Raw genomic sequence first — 12,055 nt, forward strand, 5'->3', positions numbered from 1 at the left:
AAAGGGACTTACTACAATAATAGCATACAAGAACTTAGCTTAGCTTACCTAGTACTACTTGTAATCACTTATAAGGGATAGAGAGGGCAGAGAGAAAGTCAGAAATGGTTAGGGAAAGGGGAGGGAATGTATTTAAAAAACACATTTTAAATGGTTTAAAAGGGGGGTTGCTACATCAGGACATAGGCAGGCAAGGTTCTTTGGGCAGATGTGGTATCTTTTATTAGACAGACTAAGTAGTTGGAAAAAATGTTCTTTGCAAACTTTCGGGGACAGACACCCTTCCTCAGACATTGGGAGAGCAGCAGAGTCTCCCAAATATCATCCCAAATATAACTGTTTTGATATGCAAAGATCCCAATGGCTATTGCCTGAGCATACCTGAAAGTACCTTGAAACTATCTAGCTGATAGATTTGTTGTCAGCCTGGCTACCAAATACACATTCCCAGTGAAAAAGAACTGATTCATGCCTCATTTAATGCAGTGTACATGGCCACAAGAGGGCACCACAACCCAATCTATTTCACCAGTGGTCACACTGGATCTCTCAGCCATGGAAAGAAAAAGCATGTCTCTCAATTCTCCTTTGCTTGTTAATGCAAATTTGTCAGATTCCATGACACAGATCTTCCTCACTCAAAAAAGGGTGGGCATGGGCACGGGTATGTGACTGTGGGTGTGAGTGCGGGTGGTTTGGAAAGATAGAAAAGCAAGAAGACAATTTTAACCCGTGTCTCACCAAAGATGTGTCAGGTATCCATGTTACAGCCGTATTGGTTTCGAGGAAAAGGCAATCAGGACTCGTAGTAGAGATGCTTTCTTTCATTAGACCAACAAGTTTTTTGCAAAAAAATTTCTTAAACTGCAAGCTTTTGGGCACAAACACCCTTCATCAGGTGTTTGTGCCTGATGAATGCCTGATGAATGGTGTTTCATTCAATGCCTGATGAAGGGTGTCTGTGCCCAAAAGCTTGCAATTAAATATTTTTTTGTGCAAAAATCTTGTTGGTCTAACAAAAGATACCATCTCTACTATGAGTCCTGATCACCAAAGATGTTAACTCATGTCTCGCAGGGCTGTATGGGAGAAAGCAAATCATGATTGAGTTAAAAAGGAGAGAAGCAAAACAGAGATATGTATTTGTTTCTAATAAACAAGTCTCTAAGGGCTGGAGAGGGGGGTTGAAGGGAGAAGACAACTCCAGCACTGCAGAATGACCAGTTTTGGTGATGCCCCATAGGAGATAATGCTCTCCACCTCTGACCTTGCCAAGACCAGCTGAGCCACGTGTAAGCTGGAGTTGAAAGATTTATGTATCCAAGGCAGTGGCTCTCAGTGTTTCCTTTCGCTAGTTGTTTTACAACAGAAAAGGATGTCAAGACGCCCCTATTTACTATACAAGGGACTGTTGTGATTGTAACCCAGCAGGATGTGTTATAATTGCCAAGGGAGGATGCAACCTCCAGTCCGCAAACCTGCAATTGGAGGCATTTCTACAGAGCCCATCACCTTTGGTATCTAAACTCTAAACAACCACTGAAAGAGTATCTCCCTCCATACATAGCTGCATTACTGCTCACTACTACATTACTAAGTCTTGTGATGCCTATTGCAAGTTTCATGAGATTCGGTGTTGTTCTTAAAGCCCCGGCTGCTAGACTTAAGGGAGTGCGTGAATATATCAGCTTTCAGGTTTTATAAAAGGGTATTTCTAAGCCCTCATGTGAGGGAAGCTTGGACATGTGGCCAAAGTGCAGCTTATAGGCTCAGAAACCAAAAGCCAAGTAAAAAGAACGTGGCATATAGACATTTAACTCAAACTCATCATTTTTTTTGGTCTGATTTCTAGCAGTTAGGGTGGACAATACTGCACTAACTGTCCCTTTGCAGATTTTTTTTTTTTTGCATTGTGCCTTTCACAGACAGAACTTCTGGAAATGGCATCACACCGTTTGAAACACTGACTCTGAAAGCAGAACAGTGCTCTGGAATCAGCCTCTGAGTAGGACGAAACAAAAGCTGTAGAGCAGCAAAGGGCCAGAATCCAACCAAAGGTCTAATGCCAGGGTCCCAGAACGAGCATGCAATAAAGGACCTGTTTCACTAACCTGTACCTGCTACAGGCTGCTTTGTTCTTATGGGATTGGCTGTTCCCTAAGAAATGCAGAATTGGCTGCGGAAAGCACCGTTGTAGACGTAACGCAATCACATTCATTTATAACCAACCGACTCCTTAGAATGCAACCTGTATTACTGCCAAGACAGGAATACCTTGTCAGTGCCAGGCTGTACATGGGTGTTATTAAATAGTAAATGCTCGGTTTCTATAGCAACTGTCATACCCCCCCCACCCCCAGGTTTTATGCTGTAGTATTAAATACATTTTATGGGCTGCATGGTATGCAAATGTCAATGATTTCAAAATACTTCTTTAAAGAAAATCCCTCTTACAAGTTAAAAGTAGAGTTCCTGAGTTGTTAGGAAGCCTTTCTAATGCAATGTTTTTGCAACAATACAAGAAGCCTTTTCCCTCACCATAATAAAACATGACTACTGGGATGATCCAGGAGAGTGCTTAGACGTATTAAATGAAATCCCTAAACGGCCTGTAGTATTTTTATAATGACAGAATTGTGTAATGCGCCAGTCTTTCTGACTAGTGCTGTGTAATGCACAGATCTTTGTTGATTCGTACTGTGTAATGTCACACTCTCCCCACTACCTACCTAGTGAACTACAGCTTCAGCAAACAGCTATCAAGTATAGATAAGAACCAGCACCCAAGGGTCCTAAGCAGGGGCTGAATCTCTCCCCGTGCAGCTACAGGAGGACCTCTGTTAGCTGACAGCAATGAGGTTCTTATTCTCAAGGCAGAGCAGCATGACACACTACCAGGTTGCTTGTGCCAGTTTATATGTACATCACAGCTATTTTTTTCTAAACTCTTATCCTGGGCTGACACCCCATTGGTTTTATACCAATATTCAGGGAAAATAGATGTCCTGATCCCTTCTTGTTTGCATAAACTCTTTCGTTGAATCCTCATGGCCCTAAACACCACAGATAAAGTGTTAGAAAGATAAGTGTTGAGGTGGAACCACCTCAGATTGCTACTGGGGGAAGCAGGGAAATTACAACGAAATAGTCAGTGTGGTTTGGAAGGACTTGAGAAGAAAGAGATAGTATGGATAGATATGGGGATGGAGACTGAAGAAAGAAATGTATTTTATTCAATGAATGCAGCACGTGAGACAGAACCTGCTGCTATGCTGTTGGCACTAACCCAATAGACGAGCTGACAGGGCAGTCTTACCCCTTCTTATAACCAGTCTCTGTTCTTGGCCTTTACTAACTCTCCAAGATAGACCCTATTTGCACCGATGCAGCCACCTTGTGCCAAATTCAGCGCATCTCTGACACTACAGTGAACGGGGGTTTTTCCGGTCCAGTGAATGACTTACTCCTCTTCCAGGGATGCAGGCTGTAGTGGTATTGGTCTACAGGCAAAAGCCACGAGTTCTGATTCCTTTTGCCTTTAGACCAATGTAGCTACAACTTGCATCCCTGGACCAGCCATATGGAAGAGATCAAATTTAGTCATTTTTTAAATGAAAACTTCATGATTTTACAAGAAGGAAGCAAATTCACCACCTTTTAACTTGAAAGCTGACACCCTAGCTCCTATTATTCCTATTGTTCCAACTAAAACTGCATGTTCACAGAGCTCAAAGCTGCCTCGATACAAGAGAAACTCCTTGCCCAGAAGAACGCTCCATCACCCCACTCTCCTGAGAAATATGGAAGATCATCACCAGAAGGAAACATAATTCACCATCCTGCTTGACACCAGACCACGCTGACATAAATAGGCTGCTCCAACTTTTATTTGAGCCTAACATGCACCGAATGACCTAGTCCAACCGGGAGATCTTACAACACCTTCAGCTCTCCTGTGGAATATGGATTTTAATTTTCCCCTAAGAGAAATTTTACAATCTTTGCATTCTCCTATGCCAGAGGAAAGGTGAGTTTGCCCGAAAGCTTGCAAATAAAGAAGTTTTTTTTAAAATATCTAGTTGGTCTAATAAAAGGTATCACCTTTGCCACAAGTTCTGATTCCTTACTCCTCTTCCAGGTCTTTTTGCTGTAGACCTGGTTAGACCATTGCCCAACATGAAGCTCCATGAGATATGTAAATGAGGAGTCATGTTCAGAGTTGTCATCTTCTTGTCTGGGGCCAGGGCCGACCCTCATTTTTGGGGGCCCCCTGCAAGATATAGTTCTGGGTGGCCCCCTGATCCATCAAAAAATCAAAATTGCGGTTAATTGTCATATAAACTCACTAAAATAAAATAGTCAGGCCCGGGCTGCATGCACATGGGCTGCACTGTGGGGAGTGCAGGGTGGGGGCAACATGTTCTGGGGATGCCTGGGTTCCCTCGCCGGGCCGAGACGGGAGCAGAGCCAGGGACTCCTCCCCTACTCAGCTGGGAAGAGGCTCCCTGCCTGCATCGAACCCTTTAAACATGGTGCAGGGGGCAAGCGGGACACAGCCCCTTGGCTGCAGGGCCCCCTACGCCCGCAGGTTCTGCAGGAGAGAACGGGCCGGCCCTGTCTGGGGCTGAAGGACCACACCTGCCCTGAGCTTTCTGGTTATTTCTTAAAGACACCAAAAGCCTGATCTGCGTCTTTGAAACCCCTTTGAGAGAACGAGCAGACAGCACCATAGGCTTTACAGTGATCCTCATATATGTGTCCAATAAAGCAGGGTTTTGGTAATACTTGGTCACATATTTGCAGTGGTTTAAAGCATGTGCATACATAGATTTAGTAAGCACTAGTGAGGCTTCTCACATTTTATCCAAGAGTGAACTAGGTTTTTGCGGCTCTGGTTCCACTGGCTTCTCATGTAGCTCCTGAGTCCATCAGGACTGAGCCACTGGTTTAGAGCAGTTGAGGCCCAGAGAAAATGCTGTTGTAACAGGGCCTCTTTCCTTTGTGTTTAATGTCCTGCTCTAGTTGTTCTTCCACCTGGTCCTGGATTCTTTATGCTGAGTCTTGCCATGGGAAGAGATAAGTCTGCAGAAGCCTGTCAGGATTGTTTCATAATATTGATAGCAATTATTAGCTATTACTAAGGCAATCCAAGTAAGCCAGGGAAGGTTTAAAGAATAAAATATGCCATCAGGCACCTTCCTGGTCTCTTGCACAGCCAGGTTAAACAAAGGAGCCATGAAAACAAATCCGAGATGCATTATTCAAACTCTGTTGCTGTCAGAGCAAGGATACTTGTCTAAATAAACTAGTCTGCTCCAGTTTCTATGTAAGGATGAGTGCAGCTGCAGAATAGCCCACTGGAGAGCTCTTTACCCTGTCTGTAGGCACAGCCGGTTTGAGGCAGGTTACTTGGTTGCAGCCCTGCCTGAAACTTCGTTGTAAAACAAAAAGTTGCTTCCTACTTTTGGGGGGAGGCAAAGAAAACCTTCCAAATATAATCTGCTACAGCACTGCTCCTACAGACAAATGTGCTTTAAGTCTCTGAATGCTAATACTGCCTTCACTCATCAACAAACTAGAGGCAGCCCGTGTGTTTAAAATTAAGTTCATGTGTAAGGGTTCACAGGCTGTTGGCCTCAGTGAATCTCCTGCTTGAAATAGTAACTCTATATGAGTGAGTTGCTTCCAGATTTCTCAAGGGACTAGTAATTGTGTACCAACTAAGGCCCTACTTCTGCAAATACTTACAAAGATAAAGACCTTTACTCATCCAAGTAGTTCTGTTGATCTAAACAGGTGTGCAATTTAGTCATGCGAGTAAAATCGCTTATATCCGTGGTTGTATGACGAGGGCCCACATCTTTAATTTAGCACCCAAAACTGAAACTGTTTCACTTCAGCAGAAAAAGTTTTGCTAGTCTGGGGATGTGGCAGGAGCTTGAGCGGGTGCATTTGTATTTACATTTGTTTTTATACCTATTGTGATAACAGGAAGAAATCCCAGTCAGGTCACTGTTTTTCAGGTATTTTTCAGACTTTGCAGGTTCCCAAACCTTTGTTCAATGAAAAAGATCATGGCTCTCTCTCTCCCTCTAATATGCACAGTAAAAAAAAGGATACGTCTCAGCTTCCCAAGACTGCTGCCAAGAAATAAGCCTGCCCATTGGCTTTGGTTTCACATGCTGGAAGAACATCACGTGATCCCCATTACAGCAGTGCCAGGAGCACTCAGCCCCGCTCCCAGGAGCACACCCAAGACAGAGATCCTAAGACCAGCCCCAAGCATGGCCCCAGCTGTGACTAGATGGTATTTTTTTACAAGAGGCAAATGCAGAGCAGGAGTGAGTGGAACTTATTTCCTGGCTGTGTCTCAAGATCACCATGCAGTAAGTACAGGCATATCCTAGGAGTGAAACCAAATCAAAGAACAAAATCAATGTTAGCCCTATATAATGAATTTGAGTCTTTCCAGAGGTTGACCATATACTTGGCCTGAAAAGGCAAGAGGATGCGTGGGGACAGGAAGGTGAAATTTTCTTGTAATAACATTGACACTTCACAGCCCTGACGTCCCTACACCCCCAGGGGTTGCAACCCATAGTTTGGAAACACTTATAGATGAGAGTGACTTTGCTCCCAAGAGCCATTTCATGACCTGAGTAAGCATTAGCAGATCCATTTTTAGAGCAGGTTGGATGAACGCAGAGACCACTGATTTTGTGTTATTACTTGTACTGTGGCGGAGTTAAGAAACCTCCTCCACGGGCCAGGACCCTTTGGTGTTGGAGGCTGCACAAACTAACTTGAAACGTTGTCCCTTTTACTAAGAGCTATTTCTGGCCCTGCCCCAGTCACTGAGCTTCCTGTTAATTTTTGTGGTTTTAGAAACATTATAAACATCTTCCTCTCCCCTGCTGCTGCGAGCGTCTCACCAGAACAGGCAAAGCTGTTGTGAAGACTAAACTGAGTGGGACTGATTTGTCATGAGGGGGAAAGCAATGAGGAAGGAGGGCATTGGGGAGGCTACAGGCATTCATCTGAGCTAACTAACATCTCTGTTCCCTTCCCATGCATGCAGGTCACACAACCCAGCACAGGCTAGCACCGAGGGAAGGGGGGAAGCCGGCCTGCTGCTTGCAGAAGGCAGGGTAGATACACACCTTTATAGACTAACTAAATAAGATCTATATAGAGCATGAGCTTTTATGCACCCAAGTTCACTTAAACACAAGTGATGCAGGAGAGCCTGTGCTCACACAAAGCTCTTATAAAAGGATGTGGGTGGGAAGTGAGGACAGCAGAATCAGCTGAGAGTGCAGTTCCCATAGCCTAGCACAGGTAGAAGCAGCTTCACATGGCATGGCATGGGCAACTGGTGCCTCCCGAGTCTGGCAGGGCACCAGATCGCCGATGCGGGGCCCAGCAGCCAATTGCCAACCAGGGGGTGTCCCCCAGTGGCCGACTGCCGGCGCACTTCCAGTTTTGCGGTTGGCACTTCCAGGAGGTGCACAGCCAATCTCAGGGGGTACGTGTGCACCCACGTGCACCCCCTATGCATCGCCAGTGTGGCATGCAATCAAACACTGGCATGCGTCTACCAAGGCACCTTGAGCAAAACTAAGGATGTCATCCTCCTGTTCCACTTGGCCTTGGTGAGACCGCAGCTAGAGTACTGCGTCCAGTTCTGCATGCTGCACTTCAGGAAGGATGTGGAAAAGCTTGAGAGAGTCCAAAGGAGGGCCACACACATGATTAGAGGTCTGGAAAGCAGGTCATACGAGGAGAGGCTGAAAAACCTGGGACTGTTCAGCCTGGAAAAGAGAAGACTCAGAGGGGACTTGGTGGCAGCCTGTAAGTATATCGAGGGTGTACATCAGGGCCTGGAGGAGCATCTGTTCACCAAGGCACCCCAGGGGAAGACAAGAAACTATGGGCACAAACTGATTGAAGATTGCTTCAGATTGGACATAAGGAGAAACTTCTTGACAATTGGAGTGCTGAGGGTCTGGAAGACTCTCCCCAGAGGTGGTACAGTCACCTACCCTGGAGATCTTTAAAAAATTACTTGATGCCCACCTTCCTAGGGTCATCTGACCCCAGCAGTCTGCCAAAGTGCAGGGGGGCTGGACCCGATGATCCTGTGAGGTCCCTTCCAGCTCCTAACATCTATGAATCTATGCAATTCGTGCAGTATGCTGGGATTTGCAAAAAACAGCTCTAAGCTGAGCCTGTCACCCATTCAAGCTGAGGGGAGGAGGCAACTGTTCCTGTCTCACCTGCTCCCTGCCCGGTGAAGCTCACATGAGAGTAACAGCTCCTGGCAGAGCAGATACAGGGAGGGAAGAAAGGTTAACCTCTCAGCTGAGCCTGCCCACACATGTAGCTGAGCCCACTAAGAGGGCAGAGGCAGTACCTGCCCCTGGTTGAACTACTCCCTCTGGCTGCTTATGCAGGAGAAGGAAGTAATACAATGATGCCTCCTTGGCATGACACGTTTTATACATGGTTTTAGTGCTAAAAATATATTCTATCCTTTTACCTACACAGTAGGGTTTCTGTTGGCTGTCAAAGGTCACGCATCTTCCCAGGACACATCTGCAAAGTGGTCCTTGCAACCTCACACCCAGATCCATTTATCACTGCTGGCCAGTTCTGATCTGTCGCCTATGCTTAGTGTCAGGCCAGTTGTGTCTTGTCTCTCATGTTTTATGGGGTTCTGAAAGTGTTTTCTCAACACCTTTCGAATCCTTTGTCATTTCTCATCAATGACAGTGAGTGTTTTTTCATTCCTTTTTCTTTTTGAGGCAGGAATAGAAAGCATGAGAGTTTCCGTTTCCCCATCAAGTTGCTGAACAGACATTTCTCTGGCATGTTTGCGCTATGCTTTGTCTCCTCCTCCCTGCTTCTAATTTAGTCAGTAATTCTGCTTGTGTTAAAAGTTCACCTCAGTTGTGGCCGTTTATTTCTGCTGACGTATACTCCTAGCATGAAGTGTCTGTGTAGGAAATGAACAGGCTAGATTGTTTTTTACACCGTCCTTTTGACACTTTTTAGTTTGGTTTCGTGAGCTGAGTGGGTGGGTGAAAAGTATTAGGCTCTGGTTACAAGCTTAACGTTCTTTCTGTGACATTATTTTCGTCTTTTGGGAGATGGTTTACTCTCTAGTAAATCTGGTCTTTTGGATGGATCTTGAGAACTTTATTTTTTTTAGAACGACCAAGTCGCATCTCACCTTGAGTACACAACTGCCGCAGGAGTGAGTTTTCTCAACCACTAACTCGAGAGATGGGTTGTGGGGATTTTTCTTTTTTTCTGCCCTTACCTTAATCCGGTGCTTAAGCAGGTGCTCTGAACAAATTCAGAGTATTCAAGAGTCAAAATTTCTACTCATTTTTCAGGCTGCTGCTATCACAGAAACTTACTAGTTTCCCCATTTTGCTGGAGGACTTCTTGGAAATCTGAACATGTCAAGACCTGATATTTCTCATTAAAAGAAAACTCTTGTCAGGAAAAGATGTCGGGCCTTTTTTTTCTGTTGTGCAAAACAGCAAAGGGCCTAGACCAGGGGTTGGCAACCCCTGGCACGTGTACCAGAGCGTGGCATGCGAGGCCATGCTGTCTGCATGTCACAACTTGCCTCAACTCTGAGCAGCTGCCACTGGCCACGCAGCCCAGGTTGCTCACAGCAGGTGGCAGGGAGGCTGAGCAGCCCAGGCTCCATGGCAGGCAGCTGCTGCTAGCCACGCAGCCTGGGCTACTCACAAAAGGCAGTGGGCAGGCAGCAAACTGCTGCACTGAGGTCTGTGGAGCCCTGGCCCAGCTCACTGCTGGCAGCAGGTGCACATATACCTCTAAGTGGACAGTGGGGGGGGGGGGCATGGCTGTGCTGCCAAAACAAGGATTGGGCACTTGTGGTTTCCCCACCATCCGCCCCTGGCATGCAGCATCTTATAAGTCCAGGCTGGAGCGTTTTTGGCACTCCAACCAAAAAACGCTGCCAATCCCCAGCCCAGCCACTTTTTTTCTTTGCATCTTACAGTCCTGACCTTGCAGAGAACCACATTGCTGAAATCAGCAACAAAACTGCATGCACACGGGTCGCTCTTACCGGGCTCAGTGCAGCACATCAGGACTATAAGTACTTTGCAGGCAGGCCAGAAGGAATGTGTCTCTCCAAATACATAGCAGTGTTAACCCTGTGGTATTATGTTCTTTTCTTCTGAAGTTCTGATTTGTAATTCTGCACCATGCCAGGGTAAGAATAGGGCAAGTTAGACAGAGTCATGTGAAAGCTCTGTGGCACACTGCAGCGTTCAGCCGCCCCATCTTTTTCCCAGCTGCTGCTAATTTGACTCCCTTAAACCACTGTTATTTTCTCCTCTCTCCACCTTTTGGCCTGTAGTTCCCACACCTACTAAGCTAGCTTATTTCTTGCTCCTCCTCAACTCCTCCACTAGTCTCTTTTCAGCATTTCTTTTCTCTCTCCTATCTCCCTGGGTTGCAGATCCTCCTCATGCAAAGCCGAAGGCCAGACGCAGCTACTAAGATCCTCTGCAGCTATGGGGAACAAACCTGACATCCCTTTCTTTTTGAATCGGAGACAAGGGGAAACATACACACTCGGGGAAAGGAACCAAGCAAGCAGCTGCGTGCCAAGAATGAGCTGAGTGTTTCCAGAGGTCCGGCAGCAGCAGCTGAAAACCATCAGGCATGAGAAACGGGTCGGTTCAGCTTCACAACACGAGAACAGTGCGTAAGAACCAATAAGGAGCTATGCCAGCTGTACACAGCCCCAGCCCTGACGCAGGACATCGGAGCAGACGGCAGCGCCTGGGCCACGCGGAAAGATCAGAAGCGATCTGGACACCAAGGAAGTGCTCCTTGGGGTCCCGGAGGGGAGAAGGGCGCCTGGACAACCAGGAGAAGATGGATGAGTGACATGGCGTCAGACCTATAGACATCAACGGCGGATGGAGGACGAAGGACACAGGAGACCGGACGGAGCCGAGGATGATAGCGGTGGCAGCCAGGGGCCTGTTGACCTACGCTCCTGTGACTACTACTGTTCGTTGTCCTGCCAGGATCGGAGGTTGTCTGCACCCCTGGGAGGCCTGGAAGCACATTTTTGCGAGAGCCAAGCAGATCTTTTCCATCAGGGGACGACTCCAGGTGCAGCGGGCAGTTGGCAGAGACCCCCTCTGTCGAGATTCTCACTAGATAGGGCAAATGTGGCAGCAGGTTCAGAGGATCCTGCCCCCAGGGGCAAAAAACACCTCTGCCTGGAGCAGGGGTGCCTCCACCCTCGCCCACAGGCTGGATCCAGTGCAGGGGGATCCAGACACGGCAACAGGGGGGCCACAGCAGCAAAGCACCCAAGCCCCAAGTGGCTGGACTGGCCCTGGGGTGCTGCCATAGTGGGATCGGGGTTACAGACTGGATCTGACTGGGAGGAGCTGGGACTGAGGGTGAGGCCCTGCCCTGGGGCCACGGGGGAGGTGGGGCGGGGTCTGCCCTGGGGCCACCGGGGGGTGCACCACACTCCTAGGACTCCATGAGCGGCGCGTGGCCGAGAAGCAGGAGGCCCCTCCCCCCGGCAGCCACATGCTTAGGGGTGGGGCCTGCTAGCGTTCTGGAGGCGGGACTCTGGCTGCCTTTTGAAATACCTCATCCCTCCCTCCAGCCAATGACAGCGGGGGGGCGGGCCTGGGCACCATGGTAACCCAACCGCCAATGACGGACGATGTGTTGGAGGTGGGAGGGCTGAGCCTGCTAGGGAACCTGTCAGCCAATGGCAAGCCGGGTGCCGCGCGGCCGGTGCTGCGTGGGCAGCAGGTAGCCAATGAGCGTCAGTGCCCGCCTGTGGGCGGGGCCCTCCGGAGTCTGCTCTCCCCCAATAGCGGCACAGGGGCGGGCTCTTGGCTCCTTTGTGGGCCCAGACGAGAAGATGGCGGGCGTGCGGAGGCGGAGCGTGGCGTTACGGTTGGCCCCACCCTCCTTCTGAGGCGCGGAGCGGGTGGTGAGGCGGGAGCGCGACTCCGGGCGGCGGCGGCAAGGC

General features: G+C 48.0%; 1 protein-coding gene across 1 annotated transcript in view; it reads left to right on the top strand.

The window, feature by feature from the left end:
• The first annotated feature begins 11,916 nt into the window (after positions 1-11,916).
• The window catches only part of CDCA4 (cell division cycle associated 4), a 15,417-nt gene continuing 15,278 nt past the window's right edge, over positions 11,917-12,055 (top strand). Inside the window, exon 1 of the mRNA XM_019518474.1 lies at positions 11,917-12,055. The gene's annotated coding sequence lies outside the window, so the exon portion shown is untranslated.

The sequence above is a fragment of the Gavialis gangeticus genome, unplaced genomic scaffold (genome assembly GCF_001723915.1).
Source record: "Gavialis gangeticus isolate Ggan-Ray unplaced genomic scaffold, GavGan_comp1, whole genome shotgun sequence".
NCBI lineage: Eukaryota > Metazoa > Chordata > Crocodylia > Gavialidae > Gavialis > Gavialis gangeticus.